The sequence below is a fragment of the Triticum aestivum genome, chromosome 2B (genome assembly GCF_018294505.1).
Source record: "Triticum aestivum cultivar Chinese Spring chromosome 2B, IWGSC CS RefSeq v2.1, whole genome shotgun sequence".
In the NCBI taxonomy this organism is placed as follows: Eukaryota; Viridiplantae; Streptophyta; class Magnoliopsida; order Poales; family Poaceae; genus Triticum; species Triticum aestivum.
This window is the reverse complement of record NC_057798.1, coordinates 586,084,627-586,102,047: the sequence shown is the minus strand read 5'-3', so window position 1 is coordinate 586,102,047 and position 17,421 is coordinate 586,084,627.

Genomic DNA, 17,421 nt, shown 5'->3' with positions numbered 1-17,421 from the left:
GTCACCTTGTTAGTGGGATCACCCACTTTCATCGGCGAGGTAGATAGTTTGAGTCCCTCTAGGAATTCAGTAAACATGCTTTTAACCTCGGCCGTCATGGAGGTTTTCAATGTGTCTAAAGCCACATTGAATTCCTCACGAGAGACCGAGGTTCCCCCTTCGGCCGAAGACGAGACGGGATTCACACCGGAGTGCTCCTCCACACCGTCGTTGGTGTCAACCATACTCTTCGGACGGCAAAGTCCTTAATAAAGAGACGAGGCTCTGATACCAATTGAAAGGATCGATATGGTTGACTAGAGGGGGGAGGGTGAATAGGCAACTAACAATTTTTAGACTTTTCTTTAACAAATTAAAACTTGCAATGAAATAGGTTGTCTAGATGTGCAACTACGTGGACAACCTATATGATGCACAGACAATAAGCACGCAAGCAAGCAATGGATATAAATCAAGTAAGCTTGCAAAAGTAAAGGGACGAGATAACCAAGAGTGGAGCCGGTGGAGACGAGGATGTGTTACCGAAGTTCCTTCCTTTTAAGGGGAAGTACGTCTCCGTTAGAGCGGTGTGGAGGCACAATGCTCCCCAAGAAGCCACTAGGGCCACCGTAATCTCCTCACGCCCTCACACAATGCGAGATGCCGTGATTCCACTATTGGAGCCCTTGAAGGCGGCAACCGGACCTTTACAAACAAGATTGGGGCAATCTCCACAACAATTGGAGGCTCCCAACAACACCACGAAGCTTCACCACAATGGAGTATGGCTTCGAGGTGACCTCAACCGTCTAGGGTGCTCAACACCCAAGAGTAACAAGATCCGCTAGGGATAAGTGGGGGGAATCAAATTTCTCTTGGTGGAAGTGTAGATCTGGGCGGTCTCAACCAATCCCGAGCAAATCAACAAGTTTGATTGGCTAGGGAGAGAGATCGGGCGAAAATGGAGCTTGGAGCAACAATGGAGCTTTTGGGGAAAGAGGTGAGTCAACTTTGGGGAAGAAGACCCCTTTATATAGTGGGAAGAACAATCCAACCGTTATCCCAATTACCAGCCCCGCACAGAGCTGTACTACCGCTGGGGAAGGGCGGTACTACCGCTCCACCCAGCGGTACTGCCGCGCTGCGTGGGGCCCTGACTCCAGGGCGGTACTACCGCCAGGGAAGAGCGGTACTACCGCTCAGGGTGGTACTACCTCTTAGACCCAGCGGTACTGCCGCGCTGCCCAGGGCCCTGTCGCCAGGGTGGTACTACCACTAGGGAAGGGCGGTACTACCGCTTAGAGCGGTACTACCGCCCCTACTACCTCCCTTAGTGCCGCAAAACCCGACACGAAAAATTCGTTCGAGAATCAAGGCGGAAGTAGCCCAGACGCACAACGGTACTACGGTCGAAACACCCAAGCGGTACTACCGCTCTGAGAGCGGTGCTACCGCTTGGAGCGGTACTACCGCTGTGGAGTTTTCGACGGTACTACCGATGTGGACACGGTACTACCGCTAGGGCAAAGCAGAGCATAGTAAGGGGAAAACAGCAGCTCCAGAGATGCGGAAGGAAAGACGATGGGTGTGATAATGATGTGTACGTGTGATTCCACCCAAGTCTTACCAAAATGGATCCCCTCTTGATAGTACGATGACTCCTACGAAGCTAGTCCACCAACAATGAAAGGAAGGAGCTACACCGTCTTGAATTACAACACCGAGGGGAGGAAATCGTCTCGTGCCAATGGATGAATCTCTGAAAGAACTAACGCACACGATTAGTCCGCACAAGCATTGTCATCAATCACCAAAACATATTGGGAATAAATATGCCCTTACAACGTGAATGTATTTGACTTTTTGAGCCTTGGAATAATTGAGTGCGAGAGAGAAAATTTCTCGACTCTAGTGGGGAAGAACATAATGGTCGGGCTCCGGTGAGATTTGGATTTAGGAAGGAGGAGCTTGCATCCCCAAGTCCTTCCATCTGCCCCGTTGGATTCGGAATGAGGACTCCGCCTCTACCTCCGTCCACACAAGCACATGGTCCAGTGTGATGGCATTCCAAACGCAAACATCCTCGCCCGCTCCTCCTTCAAAGACCACACCACCGCCTACACCACCCTCTTGTTCGGTGTTTTTCCGGACGTTGCCTCCTGTTCCCTTGCTGCCCACTTCTTTCGCAGTTCCTTGACCACCTATAGTTCCGTTCGAGGTCGCCATGGCTCGCTGATCCATCCCTTTTTCTCACACCAAGAAATGTGTCCACCGCATCTGAGATCCCACTTCCTCCACCCATTTGCTACTTCTTCCTTCATGAGCTCATACATAGGATAGTAGAGAAGACATCCAAGGTGTCATGCCCAATATGCGACCCTATCCTAAAGGAACTCGAAGGTCCCACCAAGGATAGAAGCGCATATTGGAGACACTTTTGCAAGGTGGATATCATTACATCGTACCATTACATAATAGTTGGGGATACATACAAGAGGCATACAATGCCACACGAATACAACAACATCATACACAAGAGCATCATCCGACTACAAATGAAACACAAACATAAACTCAAACGACATCCACGCTGCTAGCCCAGGTTGCCGACCTGGAACCTATCCCCTGATCAAAGAAGAAGCAGAAGAAGAACTCCAAAACAAGCAAACATCGCTCTCGCATCATAATCATCGCATAACCTATACCTGCAACTATTGTTGTAGTAAACTGTCAGGCACGAGGACTCAGCAATCCCATTACCATGGGTATCAAGACTAGCAAAGCTTAGTGGGTATGGAAAGGATAAGTGGTGAGGTTGCAACAGCGACTAAGCATATATGGTGGCTAACATACACAAATAAGAGCGAGAAGAGAAGCAACCCAACGTCGAGAAGCTAGAAGTGATCAAGGGGTGATCCTGAAACTACTTGCGTTCAAACATAACACAAACCGTGTTCACTTCTCGACCCACTCGAAAAGAGACCATCACGGTTACATACACAGTTGGGTATTTTAATTCGAATCTGGTGTCAAGTTCTCTACAACCGGACGTTAACAAATTCCCATCTGCCACATAACCGCGGACACGGCTTTCGAAAGTTTAATCCCCGCAGGGGTGTCCCAACTTAGCCCATTATAAGCTCTCATGACCAATGAAGGATATTCCTTCTCCCAGGAAGACCCGATCAGTCGGTTACAAGACATTTCGACAATGGTAAAACAAGACCAGCAAGACCACCCGACTGTGCTGACAAATCCCGATAGGAGCTGCACATATCTCGTTCTCAGGGCACATCGAATAAGCTAAGCGTACAAGTACCAACATAACCCAAGTTGCCAAGGGATGGTCCCGCATGGTGCTCTAGTTTGGACCAACACTCAGAGGAGCACTGGACCTGGGGGTAAAATAAGATGACCCTCGGGCTCCGGAAACCGAAGGGAAAAAGGCTTAGGTGGCAAATCTTAAAACCAAGGTTGGGCCTTGCTGAGGAGTTTTATTCAAAGTGAACTGTCAAGGGGGTCCCATACAGCCGGCCGCGCAAGGAACGCAAAATCAAGGAACATAACACCGGTATGACGGAAACTAAGGCGGCAAGAGTGGAACAAAACACCAGGCATAAGGCCGAGCCTTCCACCCTTTACCAAGTATATAGATGCATTAATTAAATAAGAGATATTGTGATATCCCAACATAATCATGTCCATCATGGAGCAATCTTCAACTTCACCTGCAACTAACAATGCTATAAGAGGGGCTGAGCAAAGAGCTAACATAGCCAAGCAACAGTTTGCTAGGAAGGGTGAAAAGGTTAGAGGCTGACATGGCAATTTGGGAGGCTTGAAGAGCAAGTGATAGGTAGCGCAACATAGCGATAGAACGAAGCAACTAGCATAGCAATGATAGTAGTGAGATCCAGGGTAGCGGTCATCTTGCCTAAAATCCCGCTAGGAAGAAGAACGAGTCCACGAAGAAGACGAACGGGCGAAGACGAACCAAGCGTAGACGAACGAATCCTCGCGATCGCAACAAAACAGGAACTATGAAGAAGAACAACCGGAAAGAAGCAAACAACAAGGTAAACACACAACACATAAACATGACATGATGCACAACCAAGCATGATGCATTACAAAGGCTATATGAGGCTACTCATGGCAAGAGATGATGCATATAAGAACAACACATCAAAGCAAGTTTAAATGAGGCCGAAAACAACATATAACAAGTCCGGTAAGTCCTCATATGCAAATTTCGAAATTGGTCTAGATCTGAATAAACCTTATGTTCAAGTTGTAAAACAGCAATTTAAAATGCACCAGATGATCTATACGAAATTCTAGTCAAGTTACATATAAAGTTCATTTAGTTCGGAGCTACGACCTAGAAGATATGATCAAAACAAGTCAAACATGACATTGATGCAAAATACATTCAAACATCAAGCAAACACTCTCAAAATATGGATTCAACATGACAAGATGAAACTACATGAAATTCTAAGCAAGTTTCATGTAGAGCATGCTCAAAACGGAGCAACGGTGCAACACACAAGCAAATGACATGGCAACGACGACAAATGACTGGAAGACACCTGGCGCATCGGATCCGGGGTGTTACAACTCTCCTCCACTAACAAGAGATCTCGTCCCGAGATCTTAGGAACAAGACGGAAGAGAAAGAGGAAGAAGGTGAAGTAAGAACGCAAGAGAAAAGATGAACCAAATCATGAGCACTCGGGTAGAGAAGAAGAACGGCGAATATGACAAGAATCAAAAGCTCAATGAAACAAGATAGACTCTGAAACCACTCCGGTTAGAACAAGATAGGAAAGGAATATGAACAAAAGAATTTGGGCAGCACTCCGACTGAAAAAGGAAGAAATAGAACATGAACTTCACAAGATGGAATGACACTTTGCGAGATGAACACGCAATGCCTCCGGGAGAATTGAAATAGTGGAATGAAAAGAACTTAGAAGGAAATATTGAACGGAGTTGTTGAGAAAATCAACAACAAAAGAATCATCTTGTTGAGGGCTTATGGAAAAAAATCTCAAAACTTGGTGAAATTATACCACAACCAAATGTTTGAAAAGCCGAGAAGAGCGAAGAAAATGCAAAACTCCACTTCAGAAGAATACGGAGAATTATTTGCACTTCAAGACGTGAGAAGAAAAGATACTTGAACTCCACCAACAAAATCTTGATGAACTCTTGAAGAATGAATTAAATCATGAAGAACCACCATGAAGAACTTCGGTGAAAAAAAGATGATGAGATAGAATCAAGGAAGAAAGAATAAGATTAAGCATTGCGATGATTTAGATGGAGCTTCACGACGAGACAAGCTAGAAAAAACTTGGAACTCTGGAAAAGAAAAGATGATTAGCTTGGAACCGAGAGATTATTCATCATGAACAACCTCCGAAAGGAAGGAATTAATCAACTTGATGAAAGAAGAATAAGAATTATGTTATGCTTAACCTCCATCAATTAAATTGATGAGAAGCAAAGGATTGCATACAACTTATTCGCGTTGGAAAAGGATTACCGGGAGATATAGCGCAAAATTGGGAAGGTCTTCATGAGCCACCGGTAGGATTGGAAAGAACGAATGAATTGATATGATAAGAACAAAAAAGGAATCTTCAACGAACCACCGTGAAAATGAAAACGAACAAAGAGAAGAGAACGAATCGCCAGAAAGAATTAGAGCAAGCACAAAGATACTTGAGGGAATTTGGAAACAAGAGAACGAAGAGATCGCGAACTGATTGAAGAATACTTGAAGGAATCACCGGAAGAATATGGAGACGAACGAAGTGGCAAGAATTGAGAATAATCATAGAATGAAGCTGAAAATTGAGAACGAAGAAATCTTTCGAAATGATGGCCTCCAGATGGTCGAGAGAGAAAGCAACTCCCGAAATGCATCGAATGATTGAAAAGAATTTTCACGATTGAAACAATTTGATAGGATGACATCGAGCTAGCACCGCGAATCTCCGGGAGAGCGGACAAGATTTAAGGGAAACTCTTCTTCGGTCTTCAAAGTTGAGAATGGCAACGAGGAACACCACCAAAAATTGTTGAGACACTCCGGAAGAATGAAAAGCGAGAGAGGTTGAGCCAACAATGAAAAGAATTTGAAAGAGATCTTGGAGAAGGCATGTGACTGATGGGATCCATTCTTATGTCACACTTGAAAAGAATTTGAGAATAACTCCAGAAGAATTAAAAGAGTCAGGTAAGATCGTGGGAAAGGGAAAAACAAAGGCAACTTGGAAGGAGGGAATCAACAAATAACTTGAAGAGAAAACACCGGTTGAAATAATTGAAGAGAGAATGCAAATGCTTCACACGAGTAGGATGGATACTCGATTACAGACTCCGGCTCCAAGAAGAAAAGGGGTGGGCGAGTGGGAAAAGAAAACAACTGAGGATTGAACTTGCAAAAACGGAGAGGGTCGAATCACCTTGACGAGAAATGCACCAGATGCAAAGAGCTGAGGAACAATGATCGGAAAACTAACTGCGTGATCCTAAAGAAAGTTTGAAAGGGAAGAGGAGTAATTCAAAACACCTACGTCAAGAATCCTCACCAGAGCGACGAAGGGGCCGAGGAGTTAAAGGATTCCTACTCTCCGATATAACTAGACTCAGAAATAGTTTTCTTCTAGACTCGACAACGACCAACTACGATCAATCAAGGGGGGGCTCCTATGGTTGGTCGAGGCTCTGATACCAACTTGTCACGCCCAATATGCGACCCTATCCTAAAGGAACTTGAAGGTCCCACCAAGGATAGAAGCGCATATTGGAGACGCTTTTGCAAGGTGGATAACATTACATCATGATACGTCTCCAACGTATCTATAATTTTTTATTGTTCCATGCTATTATATTACCTATTTTGAATGATTATGGGCTTTATTATACACTTTTATATTACTTTTGGGACTAATCTATTAACCGGAGGCCCAGCCCATATTGCTGTTTTATTGCCTGTTTCAGTATTTCGAAGAAAAGGAATATCAAACGGAGTCTAAACGGAATGAAACCTTCGGCAACGTGATTTTTTGGAATATTATCATCCTGGAGACTTGGAGTCCACGTCAGAAGATACTCGAGGAGCCCAGGAGATAGGGGGCGCCCCCCTACTGGGCGCGCCCCCTGTCTCGTGGACCCCTCGAGCACCCCCCGACCGACTTCTTTCGCCTATATAAGCCTACGTACCCTAAAACCATTGAATATCAAGATAGATCAGGAGTTCCGCCACCGCAAGCCTCTGTAGCCACCAAAAACTTCTCGGGAGCTCTTCTCGGCACCTTGCCGGAGGGGGGATCCTTCACTGGCGGCCATCTTCATCATTCCGGCGCTATCCATGACGAGGATGGAGTAGTTCACCCTCGGGGCTGAGGGTATGTACCAGTAGCTATATGTTTGATATCTCTCTCTCGTGTTCTCTCTCGTGTTCCCTCTATGGCACGATCTTGATGTATCCCGAGCTTTGCTATTATAGTTGGATCTTATGATGTTTCTCCCCCTCTACTCTCTTGTGATGAATTGAGTTTCCCTCTTGAAGTTATCTTATCGGATTGAGTCTTTTATGAGAACACTTGATGTATGTCTTGCCGTGCTTATCTATGGTGACAATGGGATATCATGTGCCACTTGATGTATGTTTTGGTAACCAACTTGCGGGTTCCGCCCATGAACCTATGCATACGGGTTGGCACACGTTCTTGACTCTCCGGTAGAAACTTTGGGGCACTCTTTGAAGTACTTTGTGTTGGTTGGATGAATCTGAGATTGTGTGATGCATATCGTATAATCATGCCCACGGATACTTGAGGTGACAATGGAGTATCTAGGTGACATTAGGGTTTTGGTTGATTTGTGTCTTAAGGTGTTATTCTAGTACGAACTCTTGAATAGATTGATCCGAAAGAATAACTTTGAGGTGGTTTCGTACCCTATAATAATCTCTACGTTTGTTCTCCGCTATTAGTGGCTTCGGAGTGACTCTTTGTTGCATGTTGAGGGATTGTTATATGATCTGTCTATGTTATTATTGTTGAGAGAACTTGCACTAGTGAAAGTATGAACCCTATGCCTTGTTTCCTACCATTGCAATACCGTTTACGCTCACTTTTACCACTTGTTACCTTGCTGTTTTTATAATTTCAGATTACAAATACCTTTATCTACTATCCATTTTGCACTTGTATCACCATCTCTTCGCCGAACTAGTGCACCTATACAATTTACCATTGTATTGCGTGTGTTGGGGACACAAGAGACTCTTTGTTATTTGGTTGCAGGGTTGTTTGAGAGAGACCATCTTCATCTTACGCCTCCTACGGATTGATAAACCTTAGGTCATCCACTTGAGGGAAATTTGCTATTGTCCTACAAACCTGTGCACTTGCAGGCCCAACAACGTCTATAAGAAGAAGGTTGTGTAGTAGACATCAAGCTCTTTTCTGGCGCCGTTGCCGGGGAGGCTAGGTAAGCGGCACTCACACCCTGTCAACCAACTCTTTTCTGGCGCCGTTGCCGGGGAGGTGAGTGCTTGAAGGTATATCTTTAGATCTTGCAACCGAATCTTTTTGTTTCTTGTTTTATCACTAGTTTAGTTTATAAAATAAAACTACAAAAAAATGGAGTTAAGTTTGTCTCATACGCTTCGTCTTTTTAATATCTTTCGTGAGTATGATGAAAAGGAAAATTGTGCTCAAGTGCTAGAAGAAGAAATCTATAGAATATTTGGTACTAGATCCTTGTATGATGAGCATGATTGCAATGTTGTTAGTATGAATTCCTTGAATATCCATGATGCTAATGATATGCAAAGCCACAAGCTTGGGGAAGCTATATTTGATCAATATGATATTTTTCCCCCAAGTTCTGATGAGAAAATTTATTATGATGAAAGCATGCCTCCTATTTATGATGATTATAGTGATGAAAGTGGGTTTGGAAGAGTGTCAACTTTAGGAAGTAGTGATCCCACTATTTTGGAGGATGTTGAATCTTATTGTGATGAATATGAAAGTGTATTTGGAAGAGTGTCAACTTTATTTAGTGATGATTCCACTATTTCGGAAGAGGTTCCAATTGATTATGAGAACAAAGTTGCTATCTATGATCATTATTGTGATGACTTGTATGCTATTAAGAATAATTATAACCATGAAACTTGTCATCATGATTTTAGTTTTCATTTGGATTATGCTTCACATGATAGTTATTTTGTTGAGTTTGCTCCCACTATTATTCATGAGAAGAAATTTGCTTATGTGGAGAGTAGTAAAATTTCTATGCTAGTAGATCATGAAAAGAATGCTTTAGGTACTGGTTATATTGTTGAATTCATTCATGATTCTACTGAAAATTATTATGAGGGAGGAACATATGCTTGTAGGAATTGCAATAATATCAAGTTTCCTTCCTATGTGTTGAAAAATTTGAAGCTATGCTTGTTTTACCTTCCTATGCTAGTTGATTATTGTTCTCATAAGTTGTTTGCTCACAAAATCCCTGTGCATAGGAAGTGGGTTAGGCTTAAATGTGCTAGTCATATGCTTCATGATGCTCCCTTTATGTTTTAATTATTATCTTTTATGTAAGCATCATTGCCATCATCATGCCTAGCTAAAAAGGCATTAAAGAAAAGCGCTTGTTGGGAGATAACCCAATATTTACCCTTACTGTTTTTGTGTGTCCACATGATTATTCTACTATAGTAATCATGTTTTATAGCTTTTGTTTTAATAAAGTTCCAAGTAGAACCTTTGGGAAGACTTGGGTGAAGTTTATGTGATCTTGCTGTAAAAAACTGAAACTTTAGCGCTCACGAGATTATCTGCCATTGTTTGCTGAAGAGTGCTTTTAGGTTTATTCTTTTTGCAGGTGATTAATAGACAAATTCCTCAGGTCCAGCATCTTATTTCAGAATTTTTTGAGTTCCATAAGTATACGTTTGATACAGATTACTACAGACTGTTCTGTTTTTGACAGATTCTGTTTTCTATTTGTTGTTTGCTTATTTTGATGAATCTATGAGTAGTATCGGAGGGTATGAACCATATTAAAGTTGGAATACAGTATATATTACTCCAATATGAATTTGGAATGAGTTCATTACAGTACCTAAGAGGTGATTTATTTTCTTATACTAATGGAGCTTACGAGTTTTGTTTTGAGTTTTGTGTGGTTGAAGTTTTCAAGTTTTGGGTAAAGATTCGGTGGACTATGGAATAAAGAGTGGCAGGAGCCTAAGCTTGGGGATTACCAAGGCACCCCAAGGTAATATTCAAGGACAACCAAGAGCCTAAGCTTGTGGATGCCCCGGAAGGCATCCCCTCTTTCGTCTTCGTTCATCGGTGACTTTACTTGGAGCTATATTTTTATTCGCCACATGATATATGTTTTGCTTGGAGCGTCATTTTATTTTGTTAGTATTTGCTTGCTGTTATTTGGATTAATCTTTTGCATCTCTAGTTTCAATAAAAAAGTCAAGGATAACCTTTACCATGCTTATTTTGCAAGTATGCATGTTGCTGTTTGAAAACAGAAAGTTTACCGCTGTTGCAAAAATTCCCTAGAGAAGTCAGAGAATGGTATAATGTTGAACATTTTTGCATATTAAGCTATGATAAATTTATTACAGTGAGAATTTTCTCTCATAATTTTTGGAGTTAGGGAAGTATTGATACTCTTGCATTGTTTACAGACTGTACTGTTTTGGCAGATTGCTGTTATGTTTGCGTTGTTTGCATATGTTTGCTTGTTTAATGATTCTATTTGATGATAGGAGTATTAAATATGCAGAGGAATTTAGTATGCAATGTTGAATAATAATTTTAGTAATTTGTTACAGTAGAAAATGATAAGGTTTTGCATTGGTTTATACCACTGTTCAAGATATCTTCCGATATTCCTATAAATCGTCCGATTTATCGCTTACCGTTGTCTGACCGATAAGGTAAATTGACCGATAAATCAGCCGATATGGCGATAAATTGGCTGATATGCTGATAAACTGGCCGATTTACCCCTTATCATGGGTCGGCCGATAAGTTCCTGATAAGCGATATCCCCAACATTGGTTTATATTAACCTATTTCACGAGTTCTTGTTGAGTTTGTTGTGAATGAAGCTTTAGATAAAAAAAAGAAACCATGATATGAGAGGAATTAAGGAGACATAAAAGCTCAAGCTTGGGGATGCCCAAGGCACCCCAAGATAATATTTCAAGAAGTCTCAAGCATCTAAGCTTGGGGATGCCCCGGTAGGCATCCCACCTTTCTTCTTCAACAATCATCGGTTAGTATCGGTTGAGCCTAAGTTTTTGCTTCTTCACATGAGTTGTGCTATCCTTGAAATGTCATTTTATTTTGTTTTGCTTGCTATTTGAATACAATACCAAGATCTGAAATTCTTAAATGAGAGAGAGTCTTAAACAACATGGTTATTTGGATGAAAACTATCATAGGAAGTGAATTGGATGCTATGATCAATTTCATACTTGATAATTGTTTTGAGATATGGAGGTAGTGATATTAAAGTCATGCTAGTTGGGTGATTATGAATTTAAAGAATGCTTGTGTTGAAGTTAGCAAGTCCCATAGCATGCACGTATGGTTAAAGTTGTGTAAAAAATTTGAAACATGTAGTGTACCTGGCTTGTGCATCCTTATGAGTGGCGGTCGGGGACGAGTGATGGTCTTTTCCTACCAATCTATCCCCCTAGGAGCATGCGCGTAGTGCTTGGTTTTTGATGACTTCTAAATTTTTGCAATAAGTATATGAGTTCTTTTGACTAATGTTGAGTCCATGGATTATACTCACTTTTACCTTTCCATCATTGCTAGCCTCTTCGATACCGTGCATTGCCCTTTCTCACCTCGAGAGTTGGTGCAAACTTCACTGGTGCATCCAAACCCCGTGATATGATACACTCTATCACACATAAGCCTCATTATATCTTCCTCAAAACAGCCACCATACCTACCTATTTATGGCATTTCCATAGCCCTTCCGAGATAATATTGCCATGCAACTTTCCACCGTTCCGTTCATTATCATTATGACACGCATTACTTTCGTCATATTGCCATTGCATGATCATGTAGTTGACATCGTATTTGTGGCAAAGCCACCATGCATAATTTTTCATACATGTCACTCTTGATTCATTGCACCATCCCGGTACACCGCCGGAGGCATTCGTATAGAGTCAAATCTTGTTCTAGTTTCGAGTTGTAATTCTTATGTTGTATAGAAGTGTGATGATCATCATTATTAGAGCATTGCCCAAAAAGAAAAAAAAGAAAAAAAAGAAGAAAGGCCCAAAAAAAGGAAAAAGAAAAAGAAAAAGAAAAAAGAAGAAATAAATAAAAAGGGTAATGCTACTATCTCTTTTTCCACACTTGTGCTTCAAAGTAGCACTTTGTTCTTCATGTAGTGAGTCTCATATATTGTGCTTCAAAGTAGCACCATGTTTTTCATATAGTGAGTCTCATAGGTTGTCTTTTTCATACTAGTGGGAATTTTTCATTATAGAACATGGCTTGTATATTCCTACGATGGGTTTCCTCAAATGCCCTAGGTCTTCGTGAGCAAGCAAGATTGGATGCACACCCACTAGTTTACTTTTGTTGAGCATTCATTTATAGCTCTAGTGCATACGTTGCATGGCAATCCCTACTCCTCATGTTGACATCAATTGATGGGCATCTCCATAGCCCGTTGATTATCCTCGTCAATGTGAGACTTTCTCCTTTTTTGTCTTCTATACACAATCCCCAATCATTATTCTATTCCACCCTTAGTGCTATATCCATGGCTCGCGCTCATGTATTGCGTGAAGGTTGAAAAAGTTTGAGATTATTTAAGTACGAAACAATTGTTTGCCTTATCATCGGGGGTATAGAAGTTGGGAACATCTTTGTGTGATGAAAATGAAGCATAGCCTAACTATATGATTTTGTAGGGATGAACTTTCTTTTGCCGTGTTATTTTGAGAAGACATGATTACTTTTATTAGTATGCTTGAAGTGTTACTATTTCTTTTGTCAATATGAACTTTTATTTTGAATCATTTGGATCTGAACATTCATGCCACAATAAAGAGAAATTACATTGAGAATCATGCTAGGTAGCATTCCACATCAAAAATTCTGTTTTTATCATTTACCTACTCGAGGACGAGTAGGAATTAAGCTTGGGGATGCTTGATACGTCTCCAAGGTATCTATAATTTTTGATTGTTCCATGCTATTATATTACCTGTTTTGAATGATTATGGGCTTTATTATACACTTTTATATTACTTTTGGGACTAACCTATTAACCAGAGGCCCAGCCCATATTGCCGTTTTATTGTCTGTTTCAGTATTTTGAAGAAAAGGAATATCAAACAGAGTCCAAACGGAATGAAACCTTCGGCAACATGATTTTTTGGAAGATTATCATCCTGGAGACTTGGAGTCCACGTCAGAAGATACTCGAGGAGCCCAGGAGAGAGGGGGGCACCCCCCCTACTGGGCGCCCCCCTATTGGGCGCGCCCCCTGTCTCATGGACCCCTCGAGCACCCTGTCGTGGTTCTAAGTCTGACAGTAGAATGGGGGGTAGGTATGGAGAGGTAAGATCCTAGCTATGGAGCAGTTGTACACACGAGTGTTTTACGAGTTCAGGCCCTTCTCGGAGGAAGTAACAGCCCTACGTCTCGGAGCCCGGAGGCGGTCGACTGGATTACGTGTGTGAAAGGTACAGGGGTGCGAATCCTTCTACCAGTGGAGGGGGTGGCTTATATAGAGGACGCCAGGACCCCAGCCAGCCCATGTAGCGGCGGGTTAAAGTACATTAAGGCCAGGCATTATTGGTAACGCCCTATATAAAGTGTCATCATGGCCATAAAGACTACTTAATTACAGACCGTTTGGATACAGAGTAGATCTTGAACTTCTGATGGTCGAGTGAGTCTTCATGGTCGAGTGTCTTCAGGTTTGTCGAGTGTCTTCTAGCCGGTCGAGTGGAATCCCTCTTGGTCGACTGGAACACGGCTTCTTCTAAGAGATGCCCTTGGGGAGGGTACCTTGGACAGGTCCGTAACCCTACCCTAGGTACATGACTTCATCAGTAGCCCCCGAATGGATCGATGTTTGAGTGAGGACGGAGTTGGCAATCTTTCCGACCTGCTTTCTGGTACTGTAAAGGTGTTTTTGCTCTGGATCAATGACTTTCAAGTGAGGGTGTCAACTTTCGTTCAGTCTCCTTGATCCATTCTTTATATCTGTCGAGTGAACTTTATGAACTTGGAGATTTCCGAGCGACGGATCGCAGGAGATCTTCCGTCTGACAAGTTGCCCTGTGGTTAGCGGATTTAGTGGGATCCGAATTTTGGGGAGCGCGTGAAGCGGAGAAGGCCGCGGTACTCAGATGGGATAAGGCAGGGACGCCTTGATTCCCGTGCCGCCTTTTTCGCCACATATCGCGTGCGCGACTGTTTCGGGATTTGACAGGATTGCCTGGGCCCACCCATCAGCCACTCAGAAGTGACCCCATATAAGGAACCAGGCGGAGGTTTTCCGAACAGTGCCTCCTCATTTTCTCCTCCCTCGGCTCTAGATTCATCTGCTGCGCTCGCCAACTGCTCAGCGCCGCTGCTCTGTTCCAGCTTCGTCGGTGACAATGGTGAAGGAGAAGACGGCGGCTCTGGAGCGGGCGAAGAAGGTGACGACGCAAGCGAAGGGGAGAGCGCCCAGTCGGGGCGGATCCTCATCGCGGTCTCGCCTGCCGCAGGGTTGGATCCAAGGGGATTGGATCCGCTTGACCATCACCCAGAAGGACCTCGATGACCTAGCCAATGAGGGGCTGATCGAGCACGGAGCAGCGAGGCTTCCGGGAGCGGAGTGGCAACCGCAACCTCAGGAGGGTGAGTGCGTCCTCTTGGCGACTCATGTAGATCGAGGGTTTTCTCTGCCGCCGCATCTTTTCTTCCGAGGATTTCTGAATTTCTTCGGAGCTCAGCTCCACCATTTTACTCCAAATTCCATCGCCTATATCTCCGCCTTTGTATCTTTGTGTGAGAATTTCTTGGGTTGTCGGCCGCATTGGGGCCTCTTCAAATATATATTCACTTGCCGTTCTCAGATGGTGAAAAAGGCCAGCCCCAATGACGAGAGAACCCAGGTGATCCAGATGTGTGGGGGTCTCGGGGTCCAGATGAGGAGTAAGAGCGCTTTCCCTGCTATGACCCTTCCCGAGTCGGCCAGAGGGTGGCAGTCGACCTGGTTCTACTGCCAACACCGGTCGACGCCAGGGCAGTCGACCGGGCTCCCTCCCTTCTCTATGAGTCGAGTGAACAAGCCCTCCTCTCTGAAAGTAGTTCCGGAGGAGAAGGCTCAGGTGAAAATGTTGATGGAGCGAGTAGTTCAGTTGATTCGTGACAGCGTGACCGGCATGGACCTTCTGGAGGTTTTCCTTCGGCGGCGCATCCAACCACTCCAGTACCGGGGTCACCCGATGTGACTGTATTCTGGTACTGAAGATACCAGTCGGGTCCACCCAGAGGAGGTCGATGATGCTACATTGGAGAGGTGGATGACTGCCATCATGGGGAACAAGGACAACCCTCGTGGAGCTAGGAGGATCGTTCCACTCGACCAATCTTATGAGGTGGATAAGGTACGACTATTTACCTCCGACTGCTCCTTCTATTCTGTTTCGTCGTAAATCAGTCGATTGACCTTTGTCTTGCTTGCTGTCTTTCAGGAAACCACTGAGTTGTACTCGATGCCCAACGGGGCGCAGGCACAGGCCGAAGAGGAGGAAGGAAGCGGAGGCGAAAGTCAAGAGGAGTGGGAGTCGGACGTCGATGAGGGTGAGGAAGACGCAGGTTCTGACGAAGAGGAAGAGGAGGAGGAAGAGGAGGAGGAAGTTGCGCCTCCTCGTTCCGAAAGGAGGTCCAAGCTCGCCCACGACCCTGTGGTTGATTGTGGCAAGGGAGTCGTGCCTACTGGGCAGTCGACGAAACGTCCTCGGACAACTTCACCAGCGCCGACTGAAAAGGTGTCGAAGCAACCCCGAGCGGCCTCGTCAAAACCGGCGAAAGCCCTACCGAAGATGAGGATGGAGATTCCGACTGTCTCTGGGTAACGATCATAACTCATGTTTTCCATTCTTGGTCGATTCAATCGCTGACCGACTGATATTTGCAAATCGCAGTGCTGCTACTTCTGAGACTTCAGCCAGGCATGAGGATCAAGAAATGGAAGATGCTGCGACTTCTCAGCCTGGTATGATCTGCGCGGTTTCGCTTCCGGTCGATTGAATCTTTATTTTTGATTTCGAACTTCTTCTGCAGCTCCGCCTAACGTTGTCATCAATCTTCCTGACGATGACGACGAAGCACCGCTGAGGCAGAGGAGGAGCAGGAAGGCGACTGTTGGCAAGGCTGCGCAGGTTACGTCGGCACCTGGACCACAGATTCCCGAGGGGAGCAATGTTGCTCGGGCTACCGTGTCCTTTGCGGAGCTGTTGACGGTTGCCCGCCCTTCGTCGTCGAGTGCGGACCCGCCTTCTCTCTTCTCCACCTACCACATCCCGAAGGACCAAGCAAACGCTGCCAAGGAAGCCATACGTTAGGCCGGGATTATGATGGAGCAGGTGAAGGCGATCCGAACCGCCAGCCAAGCAGCTTATGACGCGAGCTCAGCTCTCCAGAGAGATGTCCAGGTTAGTTGAACACTGACTGGAAATCTTGATATTTGTCATGCACCCACTGGGTGTGTCAATTCTACAGTGGACTGCTGGCAATCGACTATAGTCTTTGTGTCTTGAGGTTTCTCACTTTACTTGTTCCACTCGACCATGGTCGAGTGGAATAATGAAACTGGTGGGGGCACGCTGAGTGCACCCACTGGGTGTAGTCCCCGAGACCGTGGTCGATTGCTGGCAATCGGCTATGGTCTGAATTTTTTTTGACAATTAACTGCTTCTGGTCAACTGATCGACTCTGAGTCTAGCTGATAGAACTAGTGGGGGCACGCTGAGTGCACCCACTGGGTGTAGTCCCCGAGACTACAGTTGAATGTTTAGATTCATCTATAGTCTTAGAAATAGTGCGATTTTTCCTTTAGTCACTTGGAAGTGATCTGCCGTTGATGTTTGTCGACTGAACTTTCACAGAAATCTTGTGACCTTGTTTCTCGTTATACCGAATTTGAGAACAAGTATATCCAGCTTGAGCTTGACCAAAAGCTTGTCCAAGAGAACTTCACGAAGGCGAAGGAGGAGGCAAAAGGTATGTTTGGTGAGAATCTTGACGACTGTCCTCGCTTCTTGCGTGTCTTCGAATCTGATCTTATTGTGATTTTCGCAGAAAAACTGAGGGATGCTTTGAAGAAGAAGGACCTTGACCTTGCCGAGGC